The sequence below is a fragment of the Solanum tuberosum genome, unplaced genomic scaffold (assembly GCF_000226075.1).
Source record: "Solanum tuberosum cultivar DM 1-3 516 R44 unplaced genomic scaffold, SolTub_3.0 scf00163, whole genome shotgun sequence".
Classification (NCBI taxonomy): domain Eukaryota; kingdom Viridiplantae; phylum Streptophyta; class Magnoliopsida; order Solanales; family Solanaceae; genus Solanum; species Solanum tuberosum.
In genome coordinates, this window is record NW_006239087.1 from 627,222 (window position 1) to 637,236 (window position 10,015).

Genomic DNA, 10,015 nt, shown 5'->3' on the forward strand with positions numbered 1-10,015 from the left:
ATAATAATAATAATAATAGTAATAATAATAATAATATAATAATAATAATAAATTAAATTAATTAATTTAAATAAAAAGTACAAATCTAAAAGGAACACGTAAGAGTATTTTTAAAACATGAAAGTAACCAACTCAACTTTTTTTTGGAAAATATTAAACAGTTTTGCTCAAATAGGTAACCACCTTTTACTATTTAATAATTATGTTTATAATAATAATATTAATAGTAATATTGATAATAATAATAATATATTATAATACTATATTAAAAATCCAGAATTATGTACAATTAAAGTTAATTATTTGTAGTTAATTTAAATAATAAATTTTCAATTTTAAAATTTGTATAGTAGTTTAAGTTTTTCTATTTTTTTTTAAATCAATTAAATTCTTACCGTTTTCAATAAATTCAAATAATAATGTAAAACCTTCAAGCGGTTACTTTTACGGTTTTTAGTTTACTGGATAATGAATTCCACATTTTGTGGCAACACTATCTTCTATCTATACTAGATACACGACCCCGTGCTAGCACGGGGCCTAATATCCATTCGTCTTATATTAATTGATTATTTTTTATTTTGCACGGTACTGAAGAAATTATAAATAAGAAAATAACTTTACTGATTCAATCCTTAAAAAACTTTGTGAGAATTTTACAAACAAATGTGACACTTTCAAAAGGAATTAACGGCAAGGGTAATATAGAAAATTTTTAAATAATGTTTTGTTGATTTAGTAAGATGATCAACTAATATGAGACAACTATTTTTAGAATAATAGTCAATTAATATGGGACGAAGGGAGTGTCATAGAACTTGAAAAGTTAGCCAAATTTTTATATAATTTTAAAAAGATTTTAAGTTGTTAGTACTTTTTATATAATTTTAAATATAATATATATTACTCTCTTTGTTTCAATTTACGTGGCATATATAGAATTTCAAAAATTAATCATTTTTATGTCTTTTAAATATTTAACGTAATTTTCAGATCATATATGTTACTTCTCCTGTCCCAATTTATGTAGCACTGATAAGATTTTTTAGAGTCAAGTGATTTTTTATATTTATTTTATACTTTTTAAATTGTTAATTATTGTGATTTATAAATTGATACCAATAGAATTTCGAGAGTCAATTAAAGTTTTTTATATGACTTTTAAATATTTAAGTTGTTAATTATTATGATTTATAGTGTTATTTATATTTATACAATTTTTAGATATATAACAAACTAAAAAAAAGAGACATAATTTTTCCATATTTGGTAAACGAATAAAGTAATTAGCATTTTAAAAAATGATTTTGCCACAAAAAATAAAATGAAAGAAGTTATGAGGTATAAATAAAGAAAATGAAATAAGAAGTGGGACCTATATTATATGCATTAATTAATAGAAGGAAAGTGGAGAAAAAGAATGGCCCACATGCATGGAAAGTAGACAAAAAAAATTGTCACTGAAAAGTAAAATGTGGAAGGGCTTTTATGTCCCAAATTTTAAAAGTACAACTACAAAAAAAGTGAAGTACAATATTATTCATTAGAAAAGTATTAAAAGTTGGACCAAATTGCCCTTAAGCTTTCCTAAATATGGCAAAAACAGTCATGTTGAAAGTTGAAAAACTGTCTCTTCTATATAAGAGATATAATAACTAGTATATGTACCCGCGCGTTGCGCGTACATTTAAAATATAATAATTTTATAATTAAAACAACTAATAATTATTATTATTCACTTAGTGTTATATTTAAATAATACTCCCTCCGTTCCATATTAGTTGATCATCTTACTAAAAATAGTTGTTCCATAGTAGTTGTTCATTTACTAAATCAAAAAAGAATTAATTAAATTTATTTTATACTACCTTTGCAAAAAATTCTATTTAAATGTGTTCACATTTATTTGTAAAATTTCCAAGAAATTTTTTAAAGGGTGAATTAATAAACTTATCTTCTTTTTATGATTTCTTACTATGCATGTTATTATAATAGAAATCATTAGCTTATTTATTTAAGCTTATAAATTAATGTTATTAGTGTGCCATTTAATTTTATAATATTTAAATATAATTTCTATAGTTATATCAGCTATGCTTTTAATTTTATAATATATTGTGTTGAAATTTTTCTAAGAATAATATTAATTTATGATTATTTTATCTTGATCAGACATCAACTACTTCAAATATTTTTACGTGTTCGTTCTTCATTCTTCTTATGTCGTTTGAATTGTTTTTTATGTTAACAATTAACTAATTCTAACTTTTCACATAAAATATTTACTATGATAAGATTAATTGACATGTAGATATATTTAACATATGTTTTATTCTAAATATTCTTTGCTATTTATAATTGAAAAAATGATTTAAAGGTAAAACTAATCTTAGTTAGTACAAACACTATATAAAATTTGTTTTCTCAATGTGTTTATTAGATATTTTAAATTTTAATTTGAACTTATATTAAAATAGATATGAATTTTCTAAAGAAGATAATGGAACTTCATAATAGACTAAAATAACGGAGAAATAAAATAGTAATTATACATTACATCATATGATGTCATAGCCGTATAAAATTATTAATTCAAAATTAAACTAAACAAAATAACATATAAAAAGTCATTCATTATTAATTTTCACATTGTATATAAGTATTACTTCATCAGCTAATGTTTTAAAATGGGCTAATTTTTTTTTTCAACTAATCTACTTTATATTTTTTCTACTGGAAAATTTGATAAAGGAAAAGTATAACGTATTCTCTAATTAACTGTAATTACATGTCTTTTTTTTTTTTTAAATACAATTTGTAATATTTAGTTTTAAAATAATTTTTTTAGTTGGTTACACTTTTTTTATTTCTTTTTGGTTAATTTAAGATACATTTATAAAAGAATTTTAAATTATTTTATGAATTTTAAAATTGTTGAATTTTTGTTAGTATTTGTATATGTTAAAAGAAATACAATTCGTGATATAATTGGTTTAATTTACTAATTTTTACTTAATTAGGGTTTAGAGTTTGTGTTTGAGTGTAATGGAAAGTTTTAAAACTGCCTATTTATATTCTCCTTTTTATTTAAATATATAATTTAATTATTATTTTTTAATTTTTAATTTTAAAAAAAGATCATTCAAATATTTAAAATTTTATCTTTATATAAATATTAAAATATGCAATTTGTTTCGTATAATTTGTTTTATTTATTAACTTTTAATTTTATTTAATTTGTTTTAGAGTTTGTGTTTGAGTGGGAATGTAATGGAAAGTTTTAAACTGCCTACTTATATTCCCATTTTTATTTAAATAAAGAATTTTATTTTTTTTGAATTTTTAATTTTAAAACAGATCATTCAAAAATTTAATATTTAATTTTTATCTTTAATAAAAATTACAAATTTTAAATAATTTTAATTAATTAAAACTACTCATTTTTAAAACTGATCCCACTATTTTAAAATAATTAACTGCAATTACATGTGTCTTTTCTTTTTCTTTTTTGCAAAATACAATTTTGTAATATTTATTATTAAAAGAAATTTTTAGTTGGTTACTCTTCTTATTTCTTTTTGGTTAATTTAAGATACATATGTAAAAGAATTTCAAATATTTTTAATTTTAAAATTGTTAAATTTTTATAGTGCTGACATGTGTCAATTTTTACCTCTCCTATTATATATAGAATATAGACTATTATATATAGATATATATAAAAAGTGATTTTTACTTGTGAAAAAAGATGCCTTAGCAATCTGTTAGTACTAAAATTTTGTTACCGATTAATTAATTATTTGTTATTCTCCATCCACAAATACAAAATTAAGAAAATGCAAAGATCTATTATCCCTTTTATTTTATTTTTTCATTGCAAAAATTTTGAACGAAGAAAGAAGATAATACATCTCTTCATCAAGTTATCATACATATATTATAGTATAATAATTCAATATTGTAAATTTCATGTAATTAGCCATAAGAAATTTTTATTTAATACTAAAATTATGAAAGACGATTGTATTGCAGCAACATAAGAAAGAAGATTATACTTTCTTTCATGTACAAAAAAGTAAAAGCAATATATAGAAAGAAAAAAATTCAATGTATTGGTTAACATCTAAGGTTAGTAATATATATGAGTATTTTTGTTCTTTTGGAAAAGTTATCTAGATAAATAATGTCCAATGTTCTTAAAATAATTAACAACAAAACAAAAAAGAGAAAATAAAATCGCACAAAAAAAGTAAAATTCTCTGGATCATGAAGATAGTTAGAACCTTTATCCTTGATTAAAATAACAAAAATATAAAAATGATAATTATTCATTTGTCTGTATTTATTTTCGCTACCGCATCTATTAATCTATAATTATTATAATAATAAACAAAGAAATACCAAAAGTGAAAAAGAAATATAATTCAAATAGCAAATAATAAAATTTAATTTAATGAACTTAACATAAAGATACATAAAACAAACATATTACCAATTAAACTGTGCAATTAGAACATCTGCAAATCATAAAATTCAATGAACTGTTAAACAAAAATATTTACGTGCATGAGAAATTAAATTATTAAAAAAGGCATGTTACCTCTCGTAATCTAGGACATGTCATAATCATACAACACAAACAATCAAATTTCATTGTATCTTCAAATTTGATAGTCCAAACTTGAAGTGGATGGAATTGGCCTGCATTGTTTGTTATCCATTTGAATCATAACTGAATAAATTCATGAAGTACACATTTCATCTCTGTGCTGCAATTTGAAAAAATTTAATATTAATATGTCATCGATAGAAGAACTAAAACAAATTTGGTTGAATTTTGATTTCATCTTTTTTGGAATTTGATTACAATAACTTCACTAGAAAAGAAGAAGAGAAGTTAAATCGTCAAAAGAATTTATGCATGAATATAAATTGAAATATAATAATATCTCTTACCATTTTAAAAATAACTGTACCCTAATTATTTGGCTTAATCTAATTTATCTATATATTTATCTATATATAAAAGGAGAAGAAAAAATGACACATGTCATGACCACAATTTTTTAGAATTTTAAATTTTAAATCATTTTAAATAATCAGTAATACATAATTATTTAAATAATTACAAGTTGATAGATTTTGCGGTAGTTACACAACATTTGTTTTTTAAAAATATTAATAATTAATTACAAAACAAGTTGATAGATTATGCGGTAGTTACACAACAATTTTTAATTTTTTTTTTATAAATAATTAGTTACAAATTATTATTTAACTATTACATCATCTATCTACAAATACTTAATTTTAATTACAAAAGCTTAAATTTTAAATTAATATATACAAAAATATTCGACTGTGACATCATATGTTATAAAACACATAACCAAGATAGATACCAAGCAATATTCGATATGACATTATAAACATAATAACCAATGTACAAATTTAATGCTGTTCTGAAGACCTACTTGGCCTGAGAGACAAAACTTAAGAAAATTTTCCAGAATAGCGCATGATGAGCTTCACAATGAAACTTAAATAACTCAACTATCATGGTTAACTGGATCGAGGCAGCCTCAAAATCAGAAGATACATAATTTTAATTACAAAAGCTTAATATATCATTATTTTGTATTTATAATTTATACCAAACAATAAATATATTTTAACAGATAAATACAAGCAGTTTTATAACTTCTCAATAACCATCCAATAAACAAGGAAACTTAAACTACAATTATTTACTGCATCTATAAATTTCCCTACTATATATAGACATCTTTCAATAATAACTTTACATACCTTTACATTGTTCGTCGATTGTTCTGCGATATTCAGTAATATAGATGGCTTTGCACTTTCACACAATCTCAGAAATTACATCTAAATCAATGCACTGGAACTTAAAAGTTCGTGTTATTCGATTGTGGATAGTTCCTGATAAATTCAAATCAGAAATACCTTACTCTTTGGAGATGATTTTACAGGATGAAAAGGTACTACTCATACAAATAGTTTTTATATACTTGAAAACAATTATCATAAAACAATATTTTGTTTTATTACAGGGTGATCGTATTCATGCATCACTTGGAAAGACAGTAATTAAGCATTTCGGAGAAATTCTATATGAACTTGGTGTTTTTCGGATGAATTACTTTGTGATTGCCCCAAACATCATGAAATTTTAAGACAACAACACACAAACACAAGCTTAACTTCACTGTGACTACAAATGTTAAGGAAATTCAAGATCCTTCTTTTCATATGGATATATTCAATATCCGCACCTTTGACAAATTGACAATTCATCACAATGTTGATGAGACTGAGTCTTTTGGGTAATAATGATATGTTATTCCATTCATTAGATTTTAAATTTACAATATATTAATAATGTATTTTATTGCAGATGTTGTTGGACATGTTGCTTCATATCAACCAATTCAACAGATAAAGCAAGGAGATGACAATAATTATTTCATCAATATTGTTCTAGAAGATGATAAGTAATTATTTGAAATTTAGTTTATTATTATATATATTCATTTATCATTTATATATTAAAATGTAATTAAATTTCATTAATACAGTAAAAATAGACTGTCAACAACATTATGGGGTGAACTTGCGGACCAAATACAATCACATTTGACGGGATCTGCAGATGAACCTTTGATTGTGGTTTGTCAATTAATGAAGGCTCACAAATTTAGAGGTTTACACATTGTAATTTCAGTAACACAATTTTAAAATACAAATTTATTTTGTATAAATATTTTGACATTGTATAATATCAATCATCAGAAAACTACTAAGTACGTAGTTGTTGGTATCAAACCAAAATCTGGATTAATCCTAATCTACCTCAGCCTACTGAATTCAAAGACAGGTTAGAAAATTATACTATGTCTTAAGAGAGGAATCCTCTCTAGGTGCTTAGTTTAATTTACATCTTATTGTATTGGGTGAAGTAGACTAACCTTAGTAGGTAGGTTTACTTCTACCCACCATAGGATTGGAGGTAAGGTACTTGCCCCCCTCCATGTATTTTTGAATTTCATATATGATAAGGCCTGGGGGTGTTGCTCAGCCCCTGAACCCCTCAAGGGTCGTTCTAATAAAAAATAAAAAAATAAAAAAAAAGATAGAGGCTCCAACTGTCTGTTATGGATGGCACTGTATTTATTTCAATATTGCTTTGGAATAAAGAGACTATACAACTACTTGGTAAAACTGCAAAAGAGTTGAAAGAAGGATTACTTGAAGATGACGAAAGTTCTTATCCAACAGAGATTGGTGATTTAATGGAGAAGAAATTTATGTTTAAGATTTTGATCAAGGACTCAAACATTAACAAAAAAGATAATGTCTATAAAAATGTTAATTTCACCTATGATGATGCTCTTTTAAAAGAATATTGTCATCCTGATCTTCAGGACAGTCTTAATGTAAGTGTTTAAACACCAACATATTTGTTTACATTATACATACAAATTTTTAAATTTTGTATAAATTGTTAATTATGTTTATAATGTTCAAACAAAAATCACTTTTTGAATGTGAGCAAAGCTATGATGAAGATAAACTCTTTGAGTTATTCTAACTTTAGATAAGTTACATCTTCTATATTACTAATCAGATTGAAAACACTTGAAGTACTTATAATCTTTATGTTATTTTAATTTTAGACTCCAAACAAGAGCAGCATTTCAGAGTGTCGTACATTAATTACTGAAGATGTGATTGATTTAACTACAAAGATATCTACCAAGAGTAGCAAAGCTGCTAGAAAATCTACAAGGCATGAAATTAAAGACGATTTGAATGTCAAACAACCCAGCAACAAAATTCGCAAAGTGATTAAGAAGGAAAAGAATACCTAAAGCTATCTTCCAAATTTGAAGTTATTGGAAGATTATGTTTTAATTTAGGTTGTATTAAGTTTAGTTTATTATTTTAATATATTTATGTTTTAATAAGGTAGTTGGATGATCTATGTAGTTTATTATATAAATTCAAGCTATTAAGTTGTCTTCTTTATTTATATCTCTCTCTCTCAATCTATATCTATCTATCATTCTCTCTCTCTCTCACTCTATATATATATATATGTGTGTTTGTGGGGTTGTTTTTAATTTATGTTGTTAATCCTCTACATGTTGTCTTAATGTGTATTTTATATTCTCTGACTTATAGTTTTACATTCATTAGTAACAGAAGGATCATTAAAGTTAACTTTACTGCATACAAAATCTAAACAACACACTATTAGCTGATTTTTACAAATACGTTAGTGCAATTTAAGAGACATACCTTATTCCCATATGTTAAAAAACATGCAACACTTTGGTGAACAATATGGTGGATCCACATCAATTTCTGAGCTGATATATTCAGAATAGGAATCAGATATTCTAAAGCTCCAAGCAATTCATCTTCATTCTTCCAATATATATGTTCAAAGGTAGTCATAATGAACAATGATTTATAATAATTCTATCAAATTTGCTGAAGGAGTACCTTGCTTTATATAACATGTTGAATCTTCATTTATATTCACAATGCTACAGCCCCAAAGTTGCACCAAAACAGCAGCAGAAAAGATCCAAAGCTGCACTAAATTTTCACAATAAAAATATTAAAACATCATTTGAATTAAACCAAAACAGCAGCATCAGAATCATCTCTAAAACAACGTTAGAATTGCACCCAAAAAACCACCAGAAAAACATTGGAACTGCACCAAAACATGCATGATAAAAACAGCGTAAACAGACCCCGAAATTGCACCAAAACATTCGCACCAAATTCACACTAAACAGCACACTGACAATTGTATCAATGTGCGCAAACTTCGTGAACTAATTTAAAAAATAGAGTAATCATATATAATAAATCTTCAATAACACATATGTTTCTTCACTGAAGTATACGTTCTTATCTACTTCAGATTTAAAAGAAATACTATATAATTTCATGATTTATACATATTAAATATTACTATTCTTATACATAAAACACGATAATGTCTAATTTTTATTGTAAATTTGTAAATTAGTTCATCTACATTCAAGAAAGTCTAAGGGTAAGTATATATTTATGAATTATAATGTATACTCACCTATGTTAACAACGGAAAATGGCATTTTTCAAAGGTATATCACTAAAAGAACATAACAATATTCAATAAGCATCTGCAATATATTCAAATTCTATATTATTTGTAACAGATAACAGAATATCAAATCATCTAACTCATGATGAAAATGAAGATGTAGATATGTTGGCAGCAGATGAGTTTGGTAGTGGAAAACTATACAATGAAGGTAATTTTTGTATATTACTATCCCTAACCTTTGCTTTGTTTAAACAAATTACTTTGTTTCTAACATATTTTTAAAAAAAACCAAAAAAAAATTATTAGACTATTGGGATATAGGAGATCCAATTTATGAATGTCAATATTGCGGCGCTTACTTTTGGTATGCGGAAAGAATTGATAAGAAGTGTAAAAAAAAGACCTGTTTTCACTTTGTGTTGTGGTCATTGAAAGATAAAGCTTCTCAATCCAAAGGATCCTCCTACTATGTTGTAGGAATTATTATTTGGATCAGGTAAATTAATTTATTTAATACAAATATAAATGCACGTCAATAATTTTGTTTATCAACTTTACATTTCTATAATTTATTGTAGGTGAAAAAAGTAACCATTTCAGAGAGAATATCCAAACTTATAATTCCATGTTTTCTTTTACATCAATGGGAGGAAAAATTGATGCATCTGTCAATCAAACAAAGGGGCCAAGAACTTTTAGATTATCTGGACAGAATTATCATAAAATTGGAAGCTTATTGCCTAATGAGGGATCTACTCCAAAATTTGCACAATTATATATTTATGATACAGAAAATGAGGTAACAAATAGAATGAATGTTATCAGGTGTGTACTTAATTTATTTATGCTTTATATAAGATTAATTATAACTGTAGTAATTAATCACTA